Source organism: Micropterus dolomieu, linkage group LG09 (genome assembly GCF_021292245.1).
Source record: "Micropterus dolomieu isolate WLL.071019.BEF.003 ecotype Adirondacks linkage group LG09, ASM2129224v1, whole genome shotgun sequence".
Lineage (NCBI taxonomy): Eukaryota > Metazoa > Chordata > Actinopteri > Centrarchiformes > Centrarchidae > Micropterus > Micropterus dolomieu.
In genome coordinates this window covers 16637859-16652873 of record NC_060158.1, presented here as the reverse complement: position 1 = coordinate 16652873, position 15015 = coordinate 16637859, and positions in this window count along the sequence as shown.

Genomic DNA, 15015 nt, shown 5'->3' with positions numbered 1-15015 from the left:
ACCTTAAGCTCAAGGTTTATTTACGTGCTTTTTCTGGATGATAAATACCACGTGACACAGTCAAGAGCACCAACATGGGTGAAAAGAAGTCCTATAGTAGAAAAGTTTCATCACAACTGATCAAACCTAATCTGCTGTGAAACAGTCAAAAGCATTAAAGACCAAGCAGATCCTAAATGAACATGTAGGCTATAATCCTGCTTTATTCACTGCTAATTTCTGATATTCCTCTTTTTTTCTTACTTTCTTACTTTCTTACTATGCAAATCCCTAACAAAACTCAGTAGGCTAGGCTGCATAAAAATCGTCTGTCAGTATAGGCCTGATGTGTCCTTAAAGCCCTGAGGTGAAGCACAGATGTCTCTCTAGATGTTTTGACTAGCCCCCTGCTTTATGTTTGCAATCCAAAGACTAGATGTTCTCTTGTAAATATTTTTCAATTTGGCAGGAACACCTGCGCATCTGGAACAAAAAGGGCAGGGTCCCTTTTTTCCCATCAACCGTACATTTAGAGATATTGCTTTTTCTGAAATCACATCCAGCACTGTGTCTCCTGGAGCTTCTCTCCAGTTAAAGTGCTTCTGTGCTTGTACACGTTTACTCTTGTACAACAGAAGGATTTTTTTCATCAACTAGTCCATCCTACAGATCCCTAAAAAAAGTTTGTCATCCTGGCTCAAATACTCATTTCATTCCCTTCATTCCAGGATGTGAGATCCTTTTGATCCACATTCCAGTGTAGGACGTCCAGACCCCTGATATTCCCAAAGCCAAGAATATCCGGCTCGGGGACAACATGAAGTCATGATAATGTAACCATGTTTTATTGTCTCTGTTATATCTATATATAATATATATATATATATATTGCCTTCATTATAGCCATTACATTCATTACAAAATCTAATGTGTAATTGTTTTATCTCTGACCTTATTTTAATAAACCCGTAATTATGATTTAAAAAAATAATCTCCTCAGCTGGTGAGATGATGAGATGCTGAAGAAAGACACTGGATGAGAGAGGTTATGTGATTATATAAAATTCACTTGTTAAGAGCATCAATTATGCTGTTTTTTGACATTTAAATTGGTTTTAGGTTTTAGGTTGCAGATTTTAAAATCTAGGCCTACTCTCTCTCTTCTGCCTGACACTATTATCATGAAATGTATTATGATATAAGAATGATAACCATTGTGTAAACCCATTAGCCATGTGTGTTGTGGGGCGAGCCCGGCTGACGGTGAGTGTCCTGGTTTTTTCTTGTTTTTGTTCTCCCACTGTTTTGATCTCCTGTATCCTGCCTGCCTCCCTGTGTCTCCTCCCCTGCGTGTTCTCCTCCTCTCTCTCCCTCCGCTCCTGAGCCCAGCCAACGACCCGCACCTACACCTCGTCATCCTGCCACACCTGCCAGTAATCAACCTCATCCCTGCCTGTATATCAACCCCGGTTCTCCACACCATCTTCGCTTGATCGTCGTTGATCCCAACCCGGTGCCAACCTCTCAAGCTCTGGTTAAACCTCAGACGTTATCTCTGTTTTCCAGCCCCCGTCCACGTCCCCCGGCGTCCACCTCACCTCCACCTCCTCTTCCCTAGCCCCTCCCTCTGTAAACTTTCAATAAACCTCCTTCCCACTGAGCGTTGCGTTTGGGTCCGTTCTGTCCAATCTCATAACAATGTGTTTGTTATTAGAACATCCCCAAAATACTGGTGACAGCTGGAGTAATAAACGTAACTGTATTTAAACTTAATATTCTCATAATGAAAACCGACAGCCTGGGAACATTTACTGTGTCTAGACGGTGACAAGCCTAATGCAGAGGATGTGTGACGGGCCAAACATGGGGCCAAATCCAGCTGTTACAGTCCAAAGAAGTGATTGAAGGAAAAAATTGTGCCAAATTGATGTTTTGACACTCTACAGCCAGGGTACAACCTGACATAATTGAGTCAAGTCAAGTGTCTTACTTGTGTCTGCTGATTGCTACGTGCTAATTGCACTTGATTCCTGCTCATTACATCTATCAGGATCAGAACAGAAACCTGGCAGGCAGGAAGGCGACGCAGGTGAGGAGATGTAACAGCTGAGGAATGTTTGGCGGTTCCATGCCAGTGATACAGATTCAAAAACTGATACTGAGCCTTTTCCAAATGCTAGCTAACACCCAGAGAGCAGTCGTTCTGTCCATTATATAAGTCATATCCTCTGTATTTTTACAATGAATCTGGGAACCTTTGGGAGCTGATTACAGGCCCCTTCCTGTATTTCTTAAACTCAATTTACTTGAATTTTACTGGACAGGAGAGGAAAACAAATAAAGTGTTCACAGGACTATGTGTCTTCCTGTGTCAAGTAGGATTTGACCCTTTTTTGGGAAAATAACATTTACAGAAAATATAATTGGATATTTAACTGAATAAATAAAAAGTGAAAAATACAAATATTTAGACCTTTATGCAGGCTTTGTTTTTGCTTTGGTTTGTGTTGAGGGATATCATGACTTTGACCCCGAGCTTGTGATTTCAGTTTTATTTAACTTTAAATCAAACAGGCAATCTGATTTACAATTGATTAGATTCTCATTCAAACTTAATTATTCATTATTGTATTTTTATATGCTCTGATGTTCACAAAACCCCTGCATAATCAAACTCTCTGGTCATAATATTAAAAAAAAGGCTGACTGCTTGCAGGAAAGGGACACGAGCAAAGCTGCTGACGCTGTTAAAGTCTCGCTCCAAATTCCTTCCCAAGTTTTGCTATTGTCAGCAAAACTGCAATCATGTTCCACGTTATCTGACCAGGACTCTGACAATGCAGGTTTCCTTTTCCCAAATGTCATTCAGACAATTATGAGGCTTAATGTGGCTCCAGTCCATCCCCGCCCAGAGAGGCCTCCAGGAGGACCTTTTTTTAAGTCATGCCATCATCTGGGGTCAACCTTTTGTATTTGGTGTGGTGTCTTCCCCTTATCTTCTCGCCTCATCTTCTTAAATCACTTAAAATATTGCAGGCTGTTGAGTTGCAGCCAGTTTTGCACAAGTAATTTCTCAACTTTCTCAAAGCTTAAACATCCTCTGTGTCATCTGCTTCTTTTCTTCTACACCTCCAAAGATAAAAAAAAGTGATTATTTAGCATGGAAATGTTTGCGAATCAGTTAAGATGAGGACAGTAAAGCACAAAGTAAAGACATTTTCCTGCATGAACATTTGTTTGACTGAACACAACAAATGTTGTGTACAAATGTTGCTATTGAGAAAGAACCACTATTGCTAAGGGAAAGAGTTGTGCCCAGACTTGGGGAACAATGGAAAAATCCTGCTGGAGTATTTTGATAATGAATGAATCAGTATCTGAAACTTTTCCTAATGATGTCATGGTGAGAGTGTGAACTTTGCTACTGAACTCTTTTTATTCTCTGCAGGGTCTGGCAGTGTAGGCTGCGATTCCCAAAGGAAGTTTGGTTATTCTCAGTTACTCTGAGCTCCTGTGTTTGTATAGCTTATTGTGATGCTGTAGGGGGGATCAGGTCAAAATTAAATACTAGACCCAAACACATTCATCCTCTGGCTTATCTATGGCAATTTAACAGGTACTTCAGGTGTATTTGTGTTTCACTTGGTGATGACAATATTTAGATTGTCGATCTAAATATTTACTTTTACAGGACGGGAGAATATCTATTCAGCAAAAGTTTGCATAGTGTTACAGTGAAAACCATGTATGTCCAAATTTAGAGATTTCAGATGAACTGAAAGAAAAAATTCTCCTATTTCTTTAGATAAATAAACCATTCTAAAAACATGTAATTTACTGAAAGATGTATTATAATTATGATTATGATACACTGATTATGATTATGAAAAACGCTCTGAGATAACTGTTGTTTTGATTTGGTGCTATATAAATAAAATTGAATTGAATTGAAATAAATTAACAAACCTGAAAACGGCTGTGTTTCTACACTCATGAAAAGTTTGGGAAATACATGGTTTTCACATGGCAGCACATTTTATGATGTTATGGCCATAGTGTGGACATGAGTTGTTAGCAGTTAAAAAAAAAAAAAATAGAGTAATTTTTACTTTAAAATTGTTAAGGATTTTTTGTGGGTTGAACTATCCAAGCTTTCAAGAGAAGACATTTGAGAAAAGTCAGCAGAATTTTGAAGGACAGATTGCCTCTAAAAAGATTTGAATATTGTGGAAAAGTGCATTGTTAGCACCATAACCAGAGATTAAGGATGTATTTTTTCTGTTTTAGCCCTTTAATCATCTAGTGACCCCTCAAATTTATTTTAAGACCTCATAGGGGGTCTCAAACCAGGTTGAGAACCACTGCTATAGTGTGTGCATGTACGCAAATACAGGAAGCAGAGGAAGCGAGAAGTGGGAACATCCAAAATCAGAGCTGCCATGTTTTGTCTCCCTCTGAGCGCTCTCTCTTCTTTTTTCCCCATTTGTTTATTATTTTCCCCAAGCTGTGTGATAGTGTATCTAAGATATTCTGGGAATCCTAGAGGAGCCATGAAGGGACATGCCAAAGGAGGAGAAGGATGGAGGAGGGGGAGAAGAGACTAGATGTAAGGGAGGGGATGTGGAATGGGAAGGGGCCACAGGTAGAAAGAGTCCTGAGATAAGACCCTCACCGGCATGGCTGTCCTATAATGTGTGTTTGATAATATCTGTGGGAATGTCTGCACTGAGTCTCCTCACCGTTCTTTAACCTAACGCTGCCAGCAAATTAACGTAAAATGTATTGACGGACAACCGTGCTGTCATCAGATAGTGATGGTCCTAGGGGATCAGTGTTGATGGTCTTACAAGATTAGTGTTGCGGTTTTAGAGACAAAGAGGTTTCAGCTCTACAAGGGTCAGAGGTCAGGATTACTACATGTAGTGGCTGATGCATGGGTTTGGACTAACAGCTGTTTTTCTTGGTCATACATGTTTTTTTTAAGTGTCATCGCCCACAAATACACAAATTCTTTCTCTCACCAGTGCTATCTATCAATCCACACGGCTTTGTTGTCATGTCCTAGGACGCCAAAATGAATCTCAATCAACAACAGCAACAACAACTTCAAGGTTTTGTGTATAGCTAAGTAATACTGTTCGCTCATTAGCAAAAAGTGAGAAAACTGTATGTTTGCTTCCACTTTCCAGTCATCACGAGATCAAGTGCTTTGTTCATGAGCAACATGGTTTCTGCTGTATAGGAGATATACACTTGATGGGTGAACAGAACAAAAATTAGATGATAATGAGTATATCCCATAATTTTGAGAAAGAAAATAGCATAAATAGGATAACATCTGCAAATCAGGTAATGAACACAATTATTATTTTACTTGGTTTGCACTCAGGAATAAACTCATGTTTTGCAATGTTGTGTCCACATACATAGTGTCACTTAAAAAACTGATATGTCTTCTTTTGATTAGCATGTTGTAGCTTTTATCTCAGAATCATAATCAGGTTTATTGCCAAGTACGTTTTCACATTCAAGCAATTTGCCTTGGGATATTGGCATGTTAATATCAAATACATCAGAATGAACATGACTGAGAAAATAAAAGTACTTAAAGTTGTATAAAATCGAAAATAAAAATGTGCTATAAAAAGAATTCAGGATTATTCCAGAATATTCTTCGTTCAGCACTGTTGCTACTCTCCCTAGGAATGGCCTTTCTGCAAAGATAACCGCATGAGCACAACACAGAATGCTCACTGAGGTTAAGAAGAGTCCTAGAGTGTCAGTTGAAGACTTACAGAAATCTCTGGAACATGCTAACATCTCTGTTGATGACTCTCTGATACGTCAAACACTGACAAAGAATGGAGTTCATAGGAGGATGCCACTGACAAAGCCGCCAGTGTCCAAAAAAAACATTGCTGTATGTCTGAAGTTTGCAAAAGAGCACCTGGATGTTCCACACCACTACTGGCAAAATATTCTGTGGACAGATGAAACCAAAGTTGAGTTGTTTGGAAGTAACAAACAATCCTATGTGTGATGGAAAAATGGCACAGCACATCAAAACCTCATCCCAACTGTGAAGTATGGTGGAGGGGCAATCATTGTTTAGGGGTGCTTCATGGCCTAAGGGTTGCTATCATCGACAGAAAAATCAATTGCAAAGTTTATCAAGAAATTTTGCAGGAGAATTTAAGGCCATCTGTTTGCCAATTAAAGCTCGGCAGAAGATGGGTGATACAAAAGGACAACGACCCAAAGCACAGAAGTGAATCAACAACAGAATGGCTTCTGCAGAAGAAAATACACCTTCTGGAGTGGCCCAGCCTGAGTCCTGACCTCAACCCGACTGAGATGCTGTGGCATGACCTCAAGAAAGCAATTCACACCAGACATCCCAAGAATATTGCTGAACTGAAACAATTTCATAAAAAGGACTGTGTTTGTCTATTGTTGTGACTTAGATGGAGATCAGATCACATTTTATGACCAATTTATGCAGAAATCCAGTGAATTCCAAAGGGTTCACCTGCTTTTCCTTGAAAACGTACAGCCCTGGACTTTGCTTTATTGGTTGAAAATAAAAGACTTACCTTTCACATCGAGCTATAGTGCATTCTGTGTCTGCTTTTTGAGTCCGACTATCACAAACCGTAAAATCATTAACCATATAGATTTGGCTAAGCCCATATGTCTTTGAGCAAAAACACTGAACCCCAAATGCCCGCACATGATGAGCGCTTTGAATGTGTATATACCTGGGGAAAAGTATTTAGGTCCCCTTGGACAAAGGCATCTGCTGACTGCTGAGTGAATGTAATATGACTGGAGAGAAGCAGGACTGGACGATAAAGTGCTCCAGTTTGTTAACATGAGACTGTTAATAGACTCCATTTAAAAATATGTGACACAAGTGCATTTTACATTAAGTGCATTTCATATTAGCAACCCTTTCCATTTATATTGTTTGGACTACAAGTTGTTGACTCTCTCATCCTCTTGACATTTGTGGGACAACCCGAACTCTCTTCTCGTCCCGGTTCTCGACATTTCTGTTTATTCCATTTCTGTCCTGGTCTCCATGGTAACGGCCCCATGCACAGCTGCCTGACATGGAACATAACACTCGATGTTCTGCAGGCCTTCGGGAATCTCAAGTCTTTGCCAGCCTGTTGTAGACAATCTTGCTCCTGTGACACTGACTGGGAATCGACAAGGGTGTGAAATCCTCAACTGTCCCATTGTGTCTGAACACAAACTGAGAGTAAATTGCAAACAACTTGCGCAACCGAGAGAGGAGAGGGAGAAATAAGAGGAGGAAGGAAGCGAGGAGATCAAATTACCAAAGATTTTATAATATTGGCCTAAAATAAAACTCAGCAAGCCCTTTAAAACATTTTTATTTACAAGCATAAACAAAGAAACCAAATTATTCCAAACCATGAGATGTTTCTTGAATCCCCGTGGAGATCAGTGGATTGCTTGTGTAACAGTTGTGCAAGTTGGACAGGATAAACAGATGATAAACATAGGAGAGGTGAGGAGCGCTGCTGATGCTCCCGCCCCCTGAACTCTAGTCTGCTCCAAATAAAACAAAACTCTTCCTTACGGCCAAACCTATTTCCACTTTATTTGTGGAAAAGAGATTTTTAAATAAATCAAGCTGTGTACGAGTCCCGCTGTAATGAGTCATGCCGCTTATCACGTGATGGGACAGTATTTCTAAGATAGTGTAGAGATGGTGTATATTTATAAACTGACTCAGCACTTTTAAACACACATGAGATGTCAACATACTTGAACTGAATGGTATTTTTTGAATAGTATTTGTGTTGTCAGTGAATTTCATGGTGCCATAGATGCTTTTGCACAAAGGTAGGGTAACATGGAGCAAGACCCCCCCCCCCCGTGTAATTCCAACAAAAAATAAAATCTCAAAATTATTTTCCAGCACTCCCTTAATTCTCTTGGGCATGGAGTTCACCAGAGAGGTTCACAGGTTGCCACTGGAGTCCCCTTGCGCTCCTCCACCTTCTGTTTGAGGATGCCCCACAGATGCTCAACAGGGTTTAGGTCTGCAGAAATGCTTGGCCAGTCAATTACCTTTACCCTCAGCTTCTTTAGCAAGGCAGTGGTCGTCTTGGAGGTGTGTTTGGGGTCATTATCAGGTTGGAATACTGCAACTTCTTTGGTCGACCATGGCGAGACCTGTTCTGAGTGGAACCTGTCCTGTTGAACCGTTGTATGGTCTTGGCCACCGTGCTGCAGCTCAGTTTCAGGGTCTTGGCAATCTTCTTACAGCCTAGGTCATCTTTATGTAGAGCAGCAATTCTTTCTTTCAGATCCTCAGAGTTCTTTGCCATGAGGTGTCATGTTGAACTTCCAGTGACCAGTATGAGGGAGTGTGAGAGTGATAACACCAAATGTAACACACCTGCTTCCCATTCACATCTGAGACCTTGTAACCACTAACAAGTCACATGACACCGGGGAGGGAAAATGGCTAATTGGGCCTGATTTGGAAATATTGGCCCAATCCCAATGTCCCCCCTCCAAAGCCCTGAACCCTCACAGACTTTACTGACGTCACTTGGAAAGTGATTGTGTGCAAGAGGCTGTAAGGGCTCAAAATGCTGTAAACAGGAATGAGACAGCACTTTGCCACATTATCACATTATCTTGACGACGCTGAACACGTTGTACACTTTTTATTTTATGTTTTTGCCTGATTTTTAAGTATTGAGAGAGAACCCTTGACAGTGGGACAGCCCTAACCATTCATGGACTTCCCGGGAACGCGCCTCAAAGTCTATGAGTGTGGACATTGGGCCTTTCACTTAGGGGTGTACTCACTTTTGTTGCCAGCGGTTTATACATTAATGGCTGTGTGATGTGTTATTTTGAGGGGACAGCAAATTTACACTGTTATACAAGCTGTACACTCACTACTTTACATTGAAGGAAAGTGTCATTTCTTCAGTGTTGTCACATGAAATGATATAATCAATCACTTCTGTGAGATACTTTATATATACGTATATATTTACATTAAGGAGAGCCTTAAGATAAGTTTTGCAATTGTTTAGAAAGAAGGATTTTTAAAGTAGGTAAAGGTTAAAGGTTAGTATGTTGGGGGCAAAGACACCCCCTTTATGGTTGATCGTTTGTAAGTTAGATGTAATTCAAACACTGGACAGCCCCTTTAGCCAACTAGCAACTTCACTATCAGTCGGCTTTTCCTAAAAAATACATTTAATTAAATATAAATTAATTTGTCAACTGTAGTTATTTATTTTATAATATGTTACCCTAAGCATAGCCATCTTCAAGATGCAAAAAAAGTCAATAACATGTTCTTTTATGTGTCAGCAAATGAACATTGAGCTTAGGGGGGTCATCTAACCCCAAACTACCCATCCCGATGTGATTGCTAAAAGCCCCAGTCACAGTGGCACAGTAAAATGTGTCTGTGTCTTTGAAATAGGCACTGCTAGAGGCTTGATTACATGGGCTGGTTGGTGAACTTGCAGCTGGAGAGCTAACAGCTCTCTGAGCTACCTTCTATTTTCTCTTCCCGTTTTGCTTTCAGGGACCTTACTTAAAAAACAGACTTATGATCAATTTTGATCTTAAGAATGACTTGATGTAGTGTAGTATAAAACCTTACTTTGGAAGTCTAGACTTGACGTGATTTCCCAGCTGGTTATGAGGGGTTTTTGCAGTTTGGGACTCAAATGCACACAAGCCTGTGGTGAACTTTTCATTAGCCTTATGAACAATGTGAATTATCACTCCCAAGCTACGTGTTTGGCTTTGTTTGTCAACCCCCAATTTACTCCACCAAACAATATGTGTCGCCTGGCTATAAACTCCTCTACCATTGACGCAATCTAGTCTTACAAATTTTTTTCTTTTCTCTTTTGGTCATTCCCATGGCAATTCCCGACTAAACCCTTATTTTTGGTAGCATTATGTAAGGGGAAATCGCTGATTGCATAAGGCAGGTGCCATCAATTTTAATTGTATAGATCACAGATGCGTAAGTTACAAATGGGCTTCTTAAAACCTGCATAAGCAATACACAATGTTGTACAGTAATAAAGTGAAATACTGAGTATATATTAGGGAGTGGTGAATGAGGGAGTGGTTTCAGACCTAGGATTGTACTATGCTCCATTAGGAGAGATGGGGTACCTTCAGTGAATAGATAGATGGATAAATGGATGAATATGGGGGTGGGTGACAGGTATTAAGCGAGGGTGTTAAGACCACCACAGCTGGGTCCGTCCCTGTGGGGATGGATGGATGGAGAGCCTTGGTGGTTGGGGGAGGAGAGGGGGGTTGGGTGAAGCACCACCTGATGCCTCCTCTTGTCTTTTTGTTTAAAGTACAGAGATGACATCATAGGCGAGGGAGAGGGCGTGTATTAGAGGTGCTTTTCCTCTCTTCTCCCAGCGGACTCACATCTCAAATCTGGACAGATCCTTATACAAGTGTTTCCTTCAATGTCCAGTGTTACACACAGTCCCTTTGGAAGTCAAATCATTTTTCCCCCAAATGAGTCTTTTAGTTCATTGTTGTTGTTATTACATAAAACAAAGTGATTTCAACACAGTTTGTACAATCTGTAATATTTTAGCATGTGACTTGCATGGAAACATCTCTCACACTGAGCTGAAAGAGAGCTGAAAAATACTAAAGAATCAAAGCAACAAGACTGTGCATGCCACATACAGTTATTTCTACTAGACAAAGAGGCACCTCGAGGCACTGACTTTCTTTCATGATGTGTAATCTTTGCCACAGAAGATTAATTTAACGTAATAAAATATCAACAAGGACCTGGATGATTTATAGGGGCTGTACTTGATGGTTCCAGATCTGCCGAGTGATAAAGAAGAAAGCGCTTGATGAGAGGTAGTTCATCATTTTGTTTGTGACTGCTAAACTATGTGGTTTCAAAATAAGTCATGATGTGCTGGGGTTTTAGTGTTTTTACAGTGGTGTCGGGTGCAATGCTAACACTTTAATGTCAATAAATATTTAATTGTTAATCGTCATCAATTGATGATAAATACCTATATCGCTATGTAGTCTTGGAATGATACCTAAACCCGGGTGCTAAAGGACTTATTGCTAAACATCAGTAATTAGTAACGAGTGATTAGTTAGCATAAAAGAAACTATTTCTTTTAAGTCAACATGATGAACACTACTCTGACTTCCTCATACTGTATATTCACTGAAATTCCACTTTAGTAGATGTGTTTTGCCGGGGCATAATGTCTTACAGCATCTGTTGAGCCTGTAATTCATGAGTCTTATCAAGCAGAACTTATGTTTAATTTTGCTGACATGAATGAAGTTTAGAGATTTTGAGCAATTTAGTTTTTCCTATGACTGAATTAATCTAAATCTGTCACCTCTCAGTCAGCAGTAATCAATCTGCAAGTCAGTGGTTTCACAATCAATGTGACGTGACAGATGAACAGATGTGAGGGGGGCAGGGGTGACAGACTGACCTTACAGTTGAATATGGGGCTCAGCAATACATGCTGAGCCATCCATTTTTCATCTCATGACCATGAATGTGTTTGACAATGACAAGCTTTTGTCTAGGTGTATATGTAAAATTATATATAGTTTTTTGCAATGGTGTCTCCTAGACATTACGTTTCTATGTAAATAATTTTCAACAGCAAATGTGTTTTGAAGGAAACATAATGCTGCCCCTTTAGACGTAATGAGGAAAAAAAAGCTTTACTGAATGTATCCGCCAAAATTGTTCATCCTAAACACAACTGCAAAACAGTCAGTGACAACATATTTTATTCGTTTTCCCTGTTATATGAATACAACTAACGAGTGATTAGCATTTTTTTTGCACTCCTATAGGACAGCAAAATCCAAGAAGAGATCTCAGTTGTTTCTTTCATTTTTCCTAGACACAAATGAGCTACTTTTAATACTAAGGTGAGACCAAAGGCTTTTTCTCCTACCTCTCAAATTCAGCTTAGGAGAAACAACCATATACAATCTCATTTATATCTTATTCTGATCAAAACAAGAGATCTCTAAATGGTCTTAAATGTGTCTAATTTAAGTCTCCTGAACATGGAACCATGAGATCAGAGAAAGAGCTCAAATAAAACTGCTGGGATCTCATGATTCTTCTCAAATATGTCTCAGTTTTATCACAGTGACCTCAGGAGTGGGTGTCTTACTCTGATCAAAAGATGAGATCTCGAAATGATCTTAAATAAATGTAATTTCAATCTCCAGAATGTGTATCAGAACAAAAGCTCCAAGGTATGTCTCAGTTTTGTCTTAGTTAAGTCAAATGTTGAGGTACATGCGCTTGAGTATTTTCTTTTTAAGGGTCTTTATACTTTTACTCACCCTGAATTTCAAATACTGTATCATACTTATTGTATTTACTGCTGTTTATTTGAACCCTGTAGATACAAGTTATTTTGTCATTAAAGATAATGCCCTTTCAAATTTCATGTTTTCCAAATTGTTATGGTAGTCACAGCCAGTATAACTGGAACACCCACCACTTTGACATGATGTTTACAGATTATTTCATTAAAGACTTAATGCACACAAAAACTGAGACGCAATAATGTCATACAGAATGAGCAGCTTTACTTTTGATACACTTACCATGGAATACTTTTATATCTTTGCTTGAGTAGAATTTTGTATACTTTAATAGTGCATATGGTATTTCTCCTCTAGTGAGTAAAGAACAATTGTACTATATTTAAGGACAATCCGTTCCTCGTTGTAAATCGTAGCTTGGGGGTGCTGTGGCAGTGTCGCAGCCCTTTGAGCAGCAGGACTGGGGTTCAAATCCTGCTGAGGACAAAGTCTGCTTCACCAGCAAGGACCACACAATCAACAGATACGATTAAATGATTTATTAATAATCGAAACAAAGATATGAGGCTTGCAGTTGCTGAAGAGACACTTAAGCGTTGTGCTGCGATACGGAAATCTGCCGTAGCACGATGGGTATAACCCTATAACCCCATGGAGAGGAAGAAGGAGATCAGTAGGCAGGACAGAGAAAGGTGTCTGGGGGAGGGATGCAGAATGCAAGAGCAAAGAAGAGGAGGTGAGGAGATGAGACGTGTGGGTATTTATGGAAATGCTGGCAATGACCAAAAGACATGACCTTATGAACATTTAACTAAAATCACTTCCCTTAACCAAAATTAATTTGTTGACTCAACATGAACACACACAGTACTCATTATGCAAACCCTGCTTCATACAACCCCAATCCCAACCTGCCCTACACCATTGGTTTTGCATATTTTTCTTATCAATAAATCAGTTTGTTTTTTAGTTTACCTGTGTGTCTCCTGTTTTTTTTACATGCCAAGAGCTGGGCTGTGTACAGTACATACACATGTTCACTACTGTAAAATAGTATATTTATATAAAAGTTGAGGTTTTGGCCTTTTTAATAATAAAAATTAAAAAGTCAACTACAGCCCATCTCTAATGTGAATGTAGTGTTCCATTACTGTCTGTCTCTTTAGCACCCCCAGTGGAGATTTGTTTCTCAAAACTGTGGCAAAATGTACCTGAGGGTACGTAATTGTGGAGCTGCAAAAATGTAGTCACAGGTACGTATATCCCATGAGACCCGGTTTCCCAATCCACTATGGCCATCTCCTTAAGACTTGCATGTGGAACAAAAAAAAAAACCCAAGTCACTTTTACTTATGTAACCCTTTTCACCATAGGCTCGTGATGAGGCGAGTGCATTATAAAGCAACATATAAAAGTATTAAACCCCCTTAACCCCAATGCTTGGTAAAATGGTGAGAGGGACATCACATTGTATAATAAACCTGTCTAGGAACGCTATAATTCTCACTCTCTACTAACCAATGAGAGGCTGAAGGAATAATCTTAGTTGTAACCCCTATTGAATGTTACCACAGAAAATACTACTCTACTCAGATACAGAGCATGTGATGAAACAAACAAGAACGCAATAGCTCAGTTTCCTTCTTTGTATTATGCAAAAATCAAATAACATTTAAACAACAAATATGAAAGTAAAAGACAGACAATCTGAGAAGACCAGGTTAATATAGGTAATGGTCTTTGATAACCTGAGTGCACTCTTTTTAGTTTTGTTCTTTTAGCAGGCCTGCATTAGTTTGTTGGTGCGCTTAATGTTGGAGCTCATAGAGTGAAGAAAGTAACAGTACCTCCTTGCGTGGAGTGGAAAACCACAGATCCTACCGCGTCTGTAACTCTCTCTCTTGTTAGGGCGACGTTGTCTGCAGCAGCACAGCGAGGGTTAAGCAGCTTCGTCCGTCCGTCACCGACAGCAACACAGTCCTCAGTGTAGGAAAACACCTGCGTCAACTGTCGAAACTCTTCCCGACGTGGTCTCCTCTCGTCCAGCAGGCGAACGTCTCGGGTTACGTATGTAACCCTGGTTCCCCGAGAAGGGGAACGAGACACTGTGTCGGTTACGACACTATTGGAACGCCTCAAGGAGTAGCAGGTCTGAACGTGAATGAAATCACTCCAATCCTATTGGTTTGTTGCTAGAACGGTAAGGTGTGACGGAATAACCAGAGGAGTATAAAGCACACCTGTACACACTCATCATTAGCTTAAACTATGAAGCAGGCGCTTCAGGCGGGGAGAGAGGTGCGGCAGGCCGATGCAGTGTCTCGTTCCCCTTCTTGGGGAACCAGGGTTACATACGTAACCCGAGACGTTCCCCTTCGAGGGAACTCGAACTGCGTCGGTTACGACACTATGGGAACGAGATACCCACTAAACCGTGCCGAAAACCAGATGCCGAAGGAAGGTCAAGACTGTAAAACCGACTGAATGTGTGCGGAGTGGCCCAGCCAGCTGCTACACAAACATCCTGCAAAGAGGCCCCGGAAAGGAGGGCTCAAGAGGCCGCCATGCCTCTGGTAGAATGAGCCCTCACAGCCACAGGTGAAGGCAAACCGCGCACCTGATAGGCCAGGGAAATAGTCTGAACAATCCAGT